The sequence below is a fragment of the Bufo bufo genome, chromosome 4 (assembly GCF_905171765.1).
Source record: "Bufo bufo chromosome 4, aBufBuf1.1, whole genome shotgun sequence".
Lineage (NCBI taxonomy): Eukaryota > Metazoa > Chordata > Amphibia > Anura > Bufonidae > Bufo > Bufo bufo.
The window spans coordinates 34,494,218-34,509,838 of NC_053392.1; the positions used below are offsets into that span (position 1 = coordinate 34,494,218).

General features: G+C 43.9%; 1 protein-coding gene across 2 annotated transcripts in view; it reads right to left on the reverse strand.

Moving 5' to 3' along the window:
- The window catches only part of OTOF (otoferlin), a 256,471-nt gene that overhangs the window by 71,674 nt on the left and 169,176 nt on the right, over window positions 1-15,621 (reverse strand). The window contains exon 1 of one of the 2 annotated variants that reach the window (XR_005778099.1): window positions 13,867-13,902. The exons of the other annotated variant lie outside the window; for it this stretch is intronic. The gene's annotated coding sequence lies outside the window, so the exon portion shown is untranslated. Of the gene's footprint in view, window positions 1-13,866; window positions 13,903-15,621 lie in introns of those variants that run through there. 2 annotated transcript variants of the gene reach the window in all.

Sequence of the window (15,621 nt, forward strand, 5' to 3'; positions counted from 1 at the left end):
GCAGTAATCTCCTGAGCTCCCTCTAGTGGTGTCTGTATATATCTGTATATAGTAATCTCCTGAGTTTCCTCTAGTAGTGGCTGTATATATCTATATGTAGTAATCTCCTGACCTCCCTCTAGTGTTGGCTATAAATATCTGTATGCAGTAATCTCCTGAGCTCCCTCTAGTGGTGGCTGTATATATCTGTATGCAGTAGTCTCCTGAGCTCCCTCTAGTGGTGGCTGTATATATATCTGTATGCAGTAATCTCATGAGCTCCCTCTAGTGGTGGCTGTATATATCTATATGTAGTAATCTCCTGAGCTCCCTCTAGTGGTGGTTGTATATACCTGTATGTAGTAATCTCCTGAGCTCCCTCTAGTGGTGACTGTATATATCTATATGCAGTACCCTCCTGAGCTCCCTCTAGTGATGGCTGTATATATATGTATGCAGTAATCTCCTGAGTTTCCTCTAGTGAGTCAAAAGTCACAGGACACCCTTTTATTGTGGAAGCAAAAGGAAAATGAAATATCTTAATACCCCAGAAAGTAATGGGTGAGGGAGCCCATCTTTAAGGCTATGTCCAGAGCATGGCTGCCATCTTGAAAGCTGCCATACTGGATCACAGGCACATTTTTCCAATGGGAATGGGGTCATGTAGCATATCAAAGAAGTCCAGAATTTTCTCATAAATCGTTTGCCACAATTTGCAATATCTCTTATGGTTCAAAAGTTGCCACCCCTCAGATGATGAATTTGACGTAAAAGTTTGTTCTGGATATGATCTGCTAAAAGGACTATTCCCATCTTGGACATTTATGACTTATCGCCAACATATGCTATCAATGTCAGATAGGCGTGGGTCCCTATCTTCAGAACAAGGCCCCCAAAGTGAAGGACAGCACTCCGCACATGAGAAGAGTGCTCTCCATTCATCATGCAGCGACCAGCAGGGGGGGGAGCCTGGAGCAGTGGTACAGGATGGGAGTGGTAGTGGTGGCACAGATAGGAGTGGCAGTGGTTTACCCTCCCTGGAGCCGTGCAGTTAATGGAGAGCATACCCTTTTTTCTCTTCGGAGAACACCCTGGACTTTTGGGACTCCTACTTCATGTTAGGTGGGGTGCTCTTGATGTTAGTTGGATGCAAGGTGGGAGGGCTGAATCATAGGCTTGCGGAAAGAAGATGGAGCCAATGACTAGGCTCATTCGGTTGCAATAAATAAAGTCTCTCTTTACTGAATAGATCATGGGAGTGGTAGTTCAAACAGCAGCAAAAGGCACAGTTCTGAGGTATGTTACAGAGTAGGCATCTCCCAATAGTTCTGTATAGTAGGTAGCAGTGATGGTAGTATAAGTCACTCTCAATCTTCCCAAATAATCACAGGCATGCAGTTCTGTACCCATTAACTGTTTCTGCAGGTTGAGGTGTGCATCTTAAATCCAGCTGGCCAGTGCATCTCGAAACGAGGTGGTTGCTGGAGACAATTAACCCTTTTCACAGGCAGTAAAGTCTTACTGCCGTAAACGAGCAGCACCTTACTGTCTGAATTCATTTCACAGCCTTGATAATTCTAAACCTTCTAAGTTGTCTACTCTCTTTCCCTCAGGGGTATTCTTTCATTTAAGTGGGTCCCTGGAATCTTTTCAATCTCAGGAATGTTGTTGCCTGGATGAGGCTTCACTTTGGGCCTCTTTCTCAGGAACTCACATATGCATGCCTACCTGACATTGATAGCATATCCCAGTAATTTATCATAAGTGTCCCAGACTACCCCTTTAAAGGGTGACTTTACATGCATGCTTGGCTCAGCTGAGACTCATCTGTCCCCTTCAGACTCTGTACCTTTAAGACTCCTCTGTTTTCTCCAGACATCTGTCTGCTTGACCACTATCCCCTCCAGACCCTGTCTCCCCAAGACACATCTGTCCTCTCCAGTCTCTTTTGTCCCCTACAGACCACTCTATCAATCTCCAGACCCCTCTGTCTCCCTCAGAGCCCTCTATTTCTCTCTAGACTTATCTATCCCCCTCCATACTCCTCTGTATCCCTCCAGACCCCTCTGTTCCCCTGAGGAACCCTCTGCCCCCATACACACCCCTCTATTTCTCTCCAGACTGCTCGGTCTCCCTCTGGACTCCTCTCTCCCCCTTTGAACCCCTCTGTCTCCCTCCAGACCCCGCTGTCCACCTCCAGACCCCTATGTTCCCTTATATACCCCCTCTGTCTCCCTCCAGAACCCCTTATCTCTGTCAAGACCCCCTTGCCCCCTCCAGAACCCTCTCTTCCCCTTTAGACACCTCTGTCTCCCTCCAGACACCTCTGTCCTTTCCAGATCCCTCTGCCCTCTCCAGATCCCTCTATATCTCTCCAGACCCTTTTGTCTCCCTCTAGATCCCTCTGTTCCCCTTCTCTCCCCCTTTGGACTCCTCTGTCCACCTCCAGACCACTCTGTCCCCCTTCAGACCCCTCTGTCCCCCTCCAGACCCCTCCGTTCCTCTCAGAACCTTCTGTCCCCATCCAGAACCCCCTGTTACCCTCCAGTCCTCTCTGCCCCCTCCAGACCCTTATGTCCCTCTGCAGAATCCTCTGGACTCCTCTGTTTACTTTCAGAATCCTCTGCCCCCCCTCCAGACCCTCTGTCTCTCTCCAGAGACATCTGTCCCCCTCCAGGCACCTCTGACCCCCTCCAGGCACCTTTTCCCTCCTCCAGACACCTTTGACCATTCCAGACCCCTCTGCCATTTCTAGATCCCTCTATATCTATCCAGACCCCTCTGTCTCCCTCCAGATCCCTCTGTTCCCCTTCTGTCCCCCTTCGGACTCCTCTGTCCTCCTCCAGACTCCTCTGTCACCCTCCAGACCCCTCTGCCCCCCCTCCAGACCCCTATGTCCCTCTGCAGAACCCTCTGCCCCCCTCTGTTTCCATTCAGAAACCTTTGTCCTCCTCTAGACCCCTCTGTCTCCCTCTAGACCCCTCTGACCCCCTCTAGACCCCTCTGCACCCCTCCAGACCCATCTGCCCCCCTCCAGACCATCATGTCCCTCTGCAGAACCCTCTGCCCCATCTGTTTCCTTTCAGAACCCTCTGTCCTCCTCCAGACCCCTCTGTCTCCCTCCAGACACCTCTGACCCCCTTCAGACACCTTTGTATCCCTCCAGACACCTCTGTCCTTTCCAGACCCATCTATATCTCTCCAGACCCCTCTGTCTCCTCCAGAACCCTCTGTCTCCCTCCTGATCCCTCTGTTCTTCTTCTGTCCCCCTTTAGACTCCTCTGTCTTCCTTCAGACACCTTTGTCCCCCCTCCAGACACCTCTGTCTCCCTCCAGACACCTCTGTCCTTTCCAGACCACTCTGCCCTCTCCAGATCCCTCTATATTTCTCCAGACATCTCTGTCTCCTCTAGATCTCTCTGTCTCCCCCCCTAGATCCCTCTGTTCCCCTTCTGTCCCCCTTCGGACTCCTCTGTCCTCTTCCAGACTCCTCTGTCACCCTGCAGAACCCCTTGTCACCTTCCAGCCCCCTCGGCCCCCCTCTAGACCCCTCTGTCCCCCTCCATTCCTCTCAGAACCCTCTGTCCCCCTCCAGAACCCCCTGTCACCCTCCAGTCCCCTCTACCCACTCCAGACCCTTCTGCCCCCCTCCAGACCCCTATGTCCCTCTGCACCCCTCTGTTTCCTTTCAGAACCCTCTGTCCCCCTCCGCGATCCTTTGTCTTACAGTCATCCTCTCCCTGACCTGAAATGGCTGATAACAGGGAGCAATAGATTGTATTCCCCTGTTCTATAGTCAGCTTCTCCACTGACTGACAAGGCTGATAACAGGGAACAAAAGCTTATGTTTTCCAGCCTTCTTCCAGCTTGGGTTGCACGATACAATGGTATCACCCTGTATCACCCCTAAATATAGTCAGCTTCTCCACTGACTGACAAGGCTGATAACAGGGAACAAAAGTATCACCCCTAACTTAAGCCCCTACACCTTAGGGCCCTATGTTCCTACAGATCTATAGGAAAATAGAGACCTCAGGTGTCCAGCCCTGAGTGTGATTGATGGCCAACCAGATATTCACAGGCCACTGTCCAGCCTCACATTCTAAGCATTAAATGAACAGTGCCCCTCCATAGAGCCTATGGATCTTCTGGACCATGACACGTCCATCACTGACCATGCAAATATGGTGGATAAACATGACGAGTGCTGACCCTCTAGTCTGTCTGGCTGCTGATGGTTCTTCCCTATACTGCTGGACCTTATCTCATAACCTCCACTAAGGAGCAGCAAACGTCTGTGGGGTCTACTAAATCACCAGAAGACTTTTAGACCAAAGGTGTCCCAAAACTAGATATCATCAAGAGGTGAAAGGCGTAAATGGCTATCTGTCCACTGTAATAGAGACCTATTGTGCATCATTAAGTCCGGTAACATAGCTGGTCCTATGTAACACCACCATTCACACATTCCTACATCAGAATAAGTTGCTCTACATATAAAGTCAGCTTTGCTTCTTTTGACAGACCTACTCTGATACATTGTAAAACCATGCACAACTCCCAAACTGGTATAATTACCAAACTCTGCAAACCCAGTCCTGCTGTATCTAGCAACATCAAATCCACTGTACAGAGGTGTCTTCAACTAGACTAGGTTGAGTAGTTGAGTTTTCCATAAAACTGTGATAAAAACTTCTGCTTTAACTCTATGGACCTCAATAGGTCAATCAACAGTATTATCTCTGCTACATCTGAAGGTATAATGAACAGCTTCAAAGTAGACCACCATCACCTCAACCCCTCACCTTTCTAAGACCCAACTGTACATCTTGTAACAGAAGATCTACTCACCAAGAATGGGACCTTCTTCATCAACTCTACGCTCAACCACCTCCAAGGAGCCAATCGTTGACTTAAGATGGTCTACACACTTCAGAGCTTGTGTGGCTTTATCCCATCCTCCTAAGTCGTAATCTCTTTCTTTCAGATGTACAAGCCAAAATAATAATAGAAGGAAAGGTTTTGGGAACAGGCGAGGGGCTTTTCTGAGAGGTGAGGAACATGGAGAATGGCTGCCATCTGATAGTGGCCATGAATATTGGATGAAGAACCTGAGACAAAGGCTGGGTGGGGACCTGTAACTGGAAGACGTGACACAGAGAAGTGGACATGACAGGTGCTTCCATATTGGTCTAGGCCTGAAGTGTAAACCCCAGAGTCTGGAGTCTTTACTTCACTGTTTTCTGCCCATACTTGGTGAACTCACAGAACGTTCCTCTGGTTGCGGAAACGTCTCCACTTTTTCTCGCCAAACCTCGTAAAGGCTGCTGATGAATCTCATATCTGGTTACTCAAGACATTAAATATTTACAGGCAGACAAGACACAGATACGGCTTTGGGTTTCCAATCTTCAATGCGCCTTTTGTGCTGCAGATGCTAAGCGTGGCTTCGATGTGAACGGAGGAGGGGTGCACATGATCAAGGAACTTTAGGTACACCCCAGAGTAAAGACCAAAGGAGAATGCATCACCGTGTAAGTCTACATCATGACATGTCATCAGGAAGCAATAATATACAGTACGATAAAGTTTGACCCCAAAATCCTGGGGGCCACTATGGCAGGAATGGATGGGGAAGGGGGGGCCTTATGTATGTTGTGTATTATTGAACTATAAGATTTTTCGACATGAAAATAATCTGTTTCCCTTGTAATCGGGCAGAGCGCTTCATGAGTGTACTGTGCCTCTGTCTTAACCTGCATAGTCTGACTATCCCTGCCTGGCATTGAGCTGTATGATCTGTGAAGGAGGAGGTGAAGATGAACGCACACATCACGTTCAGCTTTCTGTCAGAAGCTATGCAGAACACATCACTGGGGTCTGGGGAGGTAAGTAAACCACCAGACCACAACCCATTTTACCCTAGACCACCAGGGTACAAGAAATTAGGCACCCCATGTACTGTAGACCACCAGGTACAAACCATCACCTATTTTACCCTAACCCACCACATACTGACCCCCTATTTTACTCTAGACAGCAAGAGACCAAAATATTGATTCTTCATATCCTAGACCACCATGTATTACCCTCCTCTTTTACACAAGACCTCCATGAAACAAAATATTACCCAACCTTTTTATGCTAGCCAAGCAGGTACAAACCATCACCATCTTCCTCCAGCCCAACAAATACTCTCCCCTTATTTCCCTCTAGACTACTAGGGAACAAAATATTAGCACCTCTCAAATATCCTAGATCACCAGGTAAGAACCATCCTCCATTTTCCCCTCGACCACAACATATTCACCCCCTATTGTACCCTAGACCACCAGAGAAAAAATATTATCCTCTTCGTACACCTCAAACCAAGTACTCCCTAGTAAGATAAACAGGGGCGGACTGGCCATAGACCCTACAGGAAAATCTCCCGGTGGGCTGATGCTCAGGGGGCCACCCAAGCCCTTCTCATGGCTATTAAACCCCACCTTTACCCTAGACCACCAGTTATTACTACCAACACTTTTACCCAAGAACATAAGATATTAACCGCAAATTGTATTCCCTGACTATGTATTAACCCCAACCTATATTTTTGATCACCAGGTATTAACCAGAAATGTAATACAGATCATCATTTTTTTAACCCCCTCTTTTAAACTAGACAGCAGTATGAAATTATTAACCCTCACTGTTACCCTAGACCAGTGGTCGGCAAAGGCGGCTCGCGAGCCACTAGCGGCTCACTAGATCCTTGAATGCGGCTCTTTGGTTCGGGCTGGCGGGTGGGCGGTCCGCGGCAGCCATATTGCGCCGCTCAAGCTGCTTGTAAAATGTCCGTCATGCGCCTCCTGCCACAGTCTGTCTGCTCCTTCCACTTTATGAATGAATCAGTGCAGGCGGGGCAGGAGGCGCATGACGGAGGTGAGATGTCACGCTGCGCACAGCAGCCGAAGGGCGGGCAGCGGCGGGACCTATCGGCAGACCACCGCCATGTGAGGAGTGGTGAAGAGGCCACCACTCAGGAGGAGCGAAATGTCCTTGCAGCAGAAAGAGTAGGAGCTGCCCCCGGTGTGTGCACAGCGCCCGGGCACTGCACCGACCCCGCCGCAAGTGTCCCTGCCTCCTCCCTTCCCCCCACTAATACATTACTTTACTTACTGGAGGGCACTTATGGGGATATCTGTGGAGGGAACTTATGGGGGATATCTGTGGAGGGCACTTATGGGGGATATCTGTGGAGGGCACATATATAGCACTTATGCTTATATGTCATCCACGATATCCCCCATTGTGCGTCATCCACAGATATCCCCCCATAAGTGCGTCATCCACAGATATCCCCCATAAGTGCGTCATCCACAGATATCCCCCATAAGTGCGTCCATCCACAGATATCCCCCATAAGTGTGTCATCTACAGATATCCCCCATAAGTGCGTCATCACAGATATCCCCCATAGTGCGTCATCACAGATCTCCCCCATAAGTGTGTCATCCACAGATATCCCCCATAAGTGCGTCATCCACAGATATCCCCCATAAGTGCGTCATCCACAGATATCCCCCATAAGTGCGTCATCCACAGATATCCCCCATAAGTGCGTCATCCACAGATATCCCCCATAAGTGTGTCATCTACAGATATCCCCCATAAGTGCGTCATCCACAGATATCCCCCATAAGTGCGTCATCCACAGATATCCCCCATAAGTGTGTCATCCACAGATATCCCCCATAAGTGCGTCATCCACAGATATCCCCCATAAGTGCGTCATCCACAGATATCCCCCATAAGTGCGTCATACACAGATATCCCCCATAAGTGCGTCATCCACAGATATCCCCCATAAGTGCGTCATCCACATTACATCCACATCTGCAGACAAGTTTAATAAAAGTAAAAAATGATAAAGATAAAATGAAATAATAATCAAGATCCAAATAAAAGAAAGTACATATAAAAGTATGTAAAAACACACTCTGGGCTCATGCCCACGAATGTAAGGGCGCCGCGCCTGTGCTGCGGAACGCAAATAGCGGTCCGTCCGCAATGCACGGACACAGACCATGGGGCAGCTGCATGAGGATCGCGGACCCATTCACTTGAATGGGGTTCGCGATCCGCATCCGACTGCCCGCACCGCAAAAAAGTAGCGCTTGCTGAAGTGAATGGGTCCATGATGCGGGCTGCACACGGCCGCATCATGGACCCATTCACTTCAATGGGTCCAGGATCCGGGATATGAGTGCTACAGTGTGCTTCCGTGGTGCTTCTGGCTGTGCCTCCGCACCGCAAAAAAGTAGTGCATGTGCTACCTTCTTGCGGTGCGGAGGCACAGCCAGAAGCACCACGGAAGCACTCTGTAGCACTTATATCCCGGATCCTGGACCCATTGAAGTGAATGGGTCCTTGATGCGGGCTGCACACGGCCAGTGCCCGTGTATTGCTGACCCGCCGTATGCGGCCTGCAATATGGCAACGGCGGGCACAAGGTCGTGTGCATGAGCCCTAATAGTCCTCACTGGTACTGTTGACGCAATATTTTAGGTTTTAAAAATGTGGTTCTCGAAAGAAATTTCAATCGTGGTTTTGACGATATTTGGCTCAGTTATCAAAAAAGTTTGCCCACCACTGCCCTAGACCGCCATAAATTAACCACCACTTTTACCCTAGACCACCAAGGATTATCCCTCACTTTACACTAGACCACCCAAGGATTATCCCTCACTTTACCCTTAAACACCAAGTTTCAACACCCAGGTTTTACCCAAGAAAATATTGACCCCAGATTTTACCCTACATCACTGGAACTAGACTTCACTTCTACCCTAGACAATAAGATATGAATCCCACTTTTCCTGTCGAGTAGACCATCAGGTATTTACTGCACTTTTACCCAAGAATGCCAAGGACTAACCACAAAGTTACTGTAGACCACTGTACTAGCCCTAAATTTTACCCTAGACCACCAGGTAATTACCCTGACTTTCTCCTTTGATATTTTCCCACACTTTTTCCCTCAGAACACCAGGTATTATCCTCCACTTTTTCACTAGACCTCCAAGTATTATCTTCTACTTTTTCCCTAGACCTCCAGGTATTATCTCACACTTTTTTCCTAAACCTCCAAGCATTATGCCCCACTTTTTTTCTAGACCTCCAGGTATTATCCCCACTTTCCTCCTAGACCTCCCGGTATTATCCCCCACTTTCTACCTTGACCTCCAGGTATTATCCCCACTTTCTCCCTAGAGCACACATATTATCCCCCACTTTCTCCCTAGACCTCCAGGTATTATCCATGACTTTTCTCTAGACCTCCAGATATTATCCCTCACTTTTCCCTAGACCTCCAAGCATTATCCCCCACTTTCTCCCTAGACCTCCAGGTAATATCCCCCACTTTCTCCCTAGACCTCCAGGTATTATCCCTGACTTTTTTCCCTAGACCTCCAGGTATTATGCCCCTAGACCTCCAGGTATTATCCCCCTACTTTCTCCCTAGACCTCCAGGTATTATCCCTGACTTTTTCCCTACACCTCCAAGCATTATGCCCCACTTTCTCTCTAGACCTCCAGGTATTATCCCCCCTTTCTTTCTAGACCTCAGGTATTATCCCCCACTTTCTCCCTAGATTTTCAGGTATTATCCCTGACTTTTCCCTAGACCTCCAAGCATTATGCCCCACTTTCTCCCCAGCCCTCCAGGTATTATCCCCAACTTTTTCCCCGAGACCTCCAGGTATTATACCTCTCTTTCTCCTAAGACCTCCAAGCTTATGCCCCACTTTCTCCCTAGACCTTCAGGTATTAGCACCCAGTTTCACCCAACACTAGGTATTGACCACATTTTCAACTAAACTATCAGCAAGAACTACACACATTAACCCCTCCACTTCCTCAGACTACAGACTACCAGACAATAATAAGAACTAAATGTCGTATTTTCTGTAGTCTAAACCCTTGCATGCCTCCAAATATCCGCTCTGTCATAGTCTGGAACATGTTACATATAGCGATACAGTTTCTCTCATGTTGTGCTCATTACTTACTGTTTGCAAAAAAACATTTTATCGTTTTTAAAGCTTTTTTCCATTTACTCAGATGCCACACATATAAACAGACTCCCACAAACTTTTTGCCATGACAAAGTATGTTTGACGCCCACGAGGTGCTGTTCACAACCATCTGTCAGTGATTCACAGCAAACTATTCACTGATTTAATGACATTTGAAAAGGCTGAAAGGGTTCGTCAAACTAAAAAAAAATCTCCAACCAACTGATGAAAACACCAATCAACCTCCAGATCTCATCTGCAAGAGACCCTGAAAAAAGTGCTCAACTGTCCTGCAGTGCCCCCATAGGACAAATGAGGAACTACGATATTTTAACTGAAAACAAAGGGCTGTTCATGCAATGCTGGATATGTTCACATAATAAAACAAGTACATAAGTTTTAAGTACATAAAAGAACTATAACCTATACCAGCTGTACATATATAATTATACGCAGGAGATGCCCAGGTTATACCAGCATGCTCCATATCACTATATACAAGAAGATATATAACTTATACCAGCTGTACATATATAATTATATACAGGAGATACCCAGGTTATACCAGCATGGTTCATATCACTATATACAAGAAGATGTGTAACTTATATCAGCTGTACATATATAATTATATACAGCAGATGCCCAGGTTATACCAGCATGGTCCATATCACTATATGCAAGAAGATGTATAACTTATACCAGCTGTACATATATAATTATATACAGGAGATACCCAGGTTGTACCAGCATGGTCATATCACTATATACAAGAGGATATGTAACTTATACCAGCTGTACATATATAATTATATACAGGAGATACCCAGGTTATACCAGCATGGTCCATATCACTATATACAAGAAGATGTATAACTTATACCAGCTGTACATATATAATTATATACAGGAGATGCCCAGGTTATACCAGCATGGTCCATATCACTATATACAAGAAGATGTATAACTTATACCAGCTGTACATATATAATTATATACAGAAGATACCCAGGTTATACCAGCATGGTCCATATCACTATATACAAGATGTATAACTTATACCAACTGTACATATATAATTATATACAGGAGATACCCAGGTTATACCAGTATGGTCCATATCACTATATACAAGAAGATGTGTAACTTATACCAGCTGTACATATATAATTATATATAGAAGATGCCCAGGTTATACCAGCATGGTCCATATCACTATATACAAGATGTATAACTTATACCAGCTGCACATATATAATTATATATAGAAGATGCCCAGGTTATACCAGCATGGTCCATATCACTATATACAAGATGTATAACTTATACCAGCTGCACATATATAATTATATATAGGAGATGCCCAGGTTATACCAGCATGGTCCATATCACTATATACAGTACAAGAAGATGTATAACTTATACCAGCTGCACATATATAATTATATACAGGAGATACCCAGGTTATACCAGCATGGTCCATATCACTATATACAAGAAGATGTATAACTTATACCAGCTGTACATATATAATTATATACAGGAGATACCCAGGTTATACCAGCATGGTCCATATCACTATATACAAGATGTATAACTTATACCAGCTGTACATATATAATTATATATAGGAGATGCCCAGGTTATACCAGCATGGTCCATATCACTATATACAAGAAGATGTATAACTTATACCAGCTGTACATATATAATTATATACAGGAGATACCCAGGTTATACCAGCATGGTCCATATCACTATATACAAGAAGATGTATAACTTATACCAGCTGTACATATATAATTATATACAGGAGATACCCAGGTTATACCAGCATGGTCCATATCACTATATACAAGATGTATAACTTATACCAGCTGTACATATATAATTATATACAGGAGATGCCCAGGTTATACCAGCACGGTCCATATCACTATATACAAGAAGATGTATAACTTATACCAGCTGTACATATATAATTATATACAGGAGATGCCCAGGTTATACCAGCATGGTCCATATCACTATATACAAGAAGATGTATAACTTATACCAGCTGTACATATATAATTATATACAGGAGATGCCCAGGTTATACCAGCATGGTCCATATCACTATATACAGGAAGATGTATAACTTATACCAGCTGTACATATATAATTATATACAGGAGATACCCAGGTTATACCAGCATGGTCCATATCACTATATACAAGAAGATGTATAACTTATACCAGCTGTACATATATAATTATATACAGGAGATACCCAGGTTATACCAGCATGGTCCATATCACTATATACAAGATGTATAACTTATACCAGCTGTACATATATAATTATATACAGGAGATGCCCAGGTTATACCAGCATGGTCCATATCACTATATACAAGAAGATGTATAACTTATACCAGCTGTACATATATAATTATATACAGGAGATGCCCAGGTTATACCAGCATGGTCCATATCACTATATACAGGAAGATGTATAACTTATACCAGCTGTACATATATAATTATATACAGGAGATACCCAGGTTATACCAGCATGGTCCATATCACTATATACAAGAAGATATATAACTTATACCAGCTGTACATATATAATTATATACAGGAGATACCCAGGTTATACCAGCCTGGTCCATATCACTATATACAAGAAGATGTATAACTTATACCAGCTGTACATATATAATTATATACAGGAGATGCCCAGGTTATACCAGCATGGTCCATATCACTATATACAGAAGATGTATAACTTATAGCAGCTGTACATATATAATTATATACAGGAGATACCCAGGTTATACCAGCATGGTCCATATCACTATATACAAGAAGATGTATAACTTATACCAGCTGTACATATATAATTATATACAGGAGATGCCCAGGTTATACCAGCATGGTCTATATCACTATATACAAGAAGATGTATAACTTATACCAGCTGTACATATATAATTATATACAGGATATACCCAGGTTATACCAGCATGGTCCATATCACTATATACAAGAAGATGTATAACTTATACCAGCTGTACATATATAATTATATACAGGAGATACCCAGGTTATACCAGCATGGTCCATATCACTGTATACAAGAAGATGTATAACTTATACCAGCTGTACATATATAATTATATCCAGGAGATACCCAGGTTATACCAGCATGCTCCATATCACTATATACAAGAAGATGTATAACTTATACCAGCTGTACATATATAATTATATACAGGAGATGCCCAGGTTATACTAGCATGGTCCATATCACTATATACAAGAAGATGTATAACTTATACCAGCTGTACATAAATAATTATATACAGGAGATGCCCAGGTTATACCAGCATGGTCCATATCACTATATACAAGAAGATGTATAACTTATACCAGCTGCACATATATAATTATATACAGGAGATACCCAGGTTATACCAGCATGGTCCACATCACTGCATCTCGTAATAAGAAAAATAAACTTTGAAAAAAAACATATATTAGGATTATAACTGTACAAATTCAGACAAGAAGAGCGCACACCACAGCATAATTCCTTTAATACGACATCTGATAATCAGGACATTGTAGTAGTCCAGCACTAGTCTCAGGTCAGATGTCGACCCTCTCAGGACAAGAGCTCAGCACTGTGTGAAAAAACAGAACTGTCTGGTCCTGTCAGCTAGTTTTCAGACTTTTCTATGACGGATAATCCGGATTAGTTGATAATATGTCATGTCCCTTTAATAGCGGATTAAAGGAATGTGGCTGTATACCCCCGGCATGCACACACGATACCTACTTCTCTTTGCCGTCCTTGGTCTTATTTTTGTCCTTATTTTTGCTGTTATTGTGAGAGAGAAGGTAACAGGTTGGTAATCTGCATAGAACTGTGAGATTATAATAAATGCTCGGATTATATCATCCACAGGGGGCGCTATAATACAGAGGAATGGGCGTTACAGATCACAGATTGACCTGAGAACATCTCCTACCCGATATCCTCTTTGAATGCTATTGGACAACCAATCATATCTATTATAAACGGAAGCTCCGCCTCTTATTCACATTGGCGCCATAGTCAGCACGTGTGAAATCCTGCAGCTTTTTCATTTTTCATGTATTTTCATCACTCTTGTATTTTTTTTTAATTATTTCTCAGTTTCTCTTTAGAAAAATACAATTTTCAGTTGCTTGGAAACCATCAACAAGCTGCTGTTGACGGATCTTTTTACAATTTTACATTTTATGTGCATACGGCTCACTCCTTAGTTACACATGACATTCCGAGAGTTAATTCATCCCAATATTGCATTTTTTGTTGCATAGGGCCACAAATATCTTATGGGGGGCCCCTGTCTTATGTTAATGAATCATTCCATATTCAAGTGCCTTAAAAGGGTCCCCCATGAACAATACTTATCCCCTCTATCCAGTATCGAGGATAAGTGTCTGACTGGTAGGGTTCTGCCTACAGGGACCCCCACAAATCACGAGAACAGGGGTCCCGTGGTTCCTAGTAGGAATGGACAGTGGATGTGCATGGCCTATAGGTCTACCACAGTGCCTGGCTATGTCGGGCAGTCCCATACAGTTAAATGGATATGGATGCGCTGAGCCTATATACAGGTACATTGTATCACATCTGTCTTTCATGTACCTGAAGATCCCGCCTTTTTTCTCCTTTCCTTTGGCCCTGAAACCATAAGACGCAGCAACGTTAAACACATTGCGGATTTATGCCAAAGCACAAAGAGGAACACATCCTGCAGCTCAGCTGGGGTCATGTTTGGGGCTCCAAAGGGAACTGTATTCAGTCAATAGACAGGCATCCATTCAGGAGTGTATGTTCTGCTGACTCCACCCCCGAGGAGCAGTTGATTGATTAATTGCTCCCTCTAACTGATATAAACCAAACTTTAAAGTTTGAAATAGGGGCCCTATAACATAACAAATATGCTGGCCCTTCCCTTTGGGTAAGCTGTTGAATTTGGGGTTGTTGGGTATTATATTGTAGTGTAATATATTATTACTAGGACACAGTATGAAAGTCTTGCACTACTGTATGCAATGGAAGGCCTTCTGGTGGTACTTCAATGCTACGTAGCCGATCGCGGTCCTGTATGATAGAGCCTTATATCCCCAGGGCTAAAGGTAACAAGGCAATAACATAAAAAACAACATACAAGATAAATACACAAGTGAGGCCTCGGATTCTCACCACTGTGCAAGCCATAGTGTTATACATTTAGTTATTAATTATAAATTACACATTTAATGGCACAATAGATCGTTTAGATACGGTTAAGTTAGATTAGTTTTTTCCGATTTAATGAGGAACTAATTAATCATTCATTGTAGGATGAACCCCCTCTCCAAAGAATACACATAATGATTATTTTTTAGAAAAAAAAACCCCACTATTAATTTAGGAATATTTACTGGTGAGAATCCGAGCCAAGAAGTAATTAAAAACCAATAAATAAATGATAAAAATATAATTAAAGAGATAAAATGAAAAAAAAAAAAAGGTGAAATACAACAAATAAAATAACAA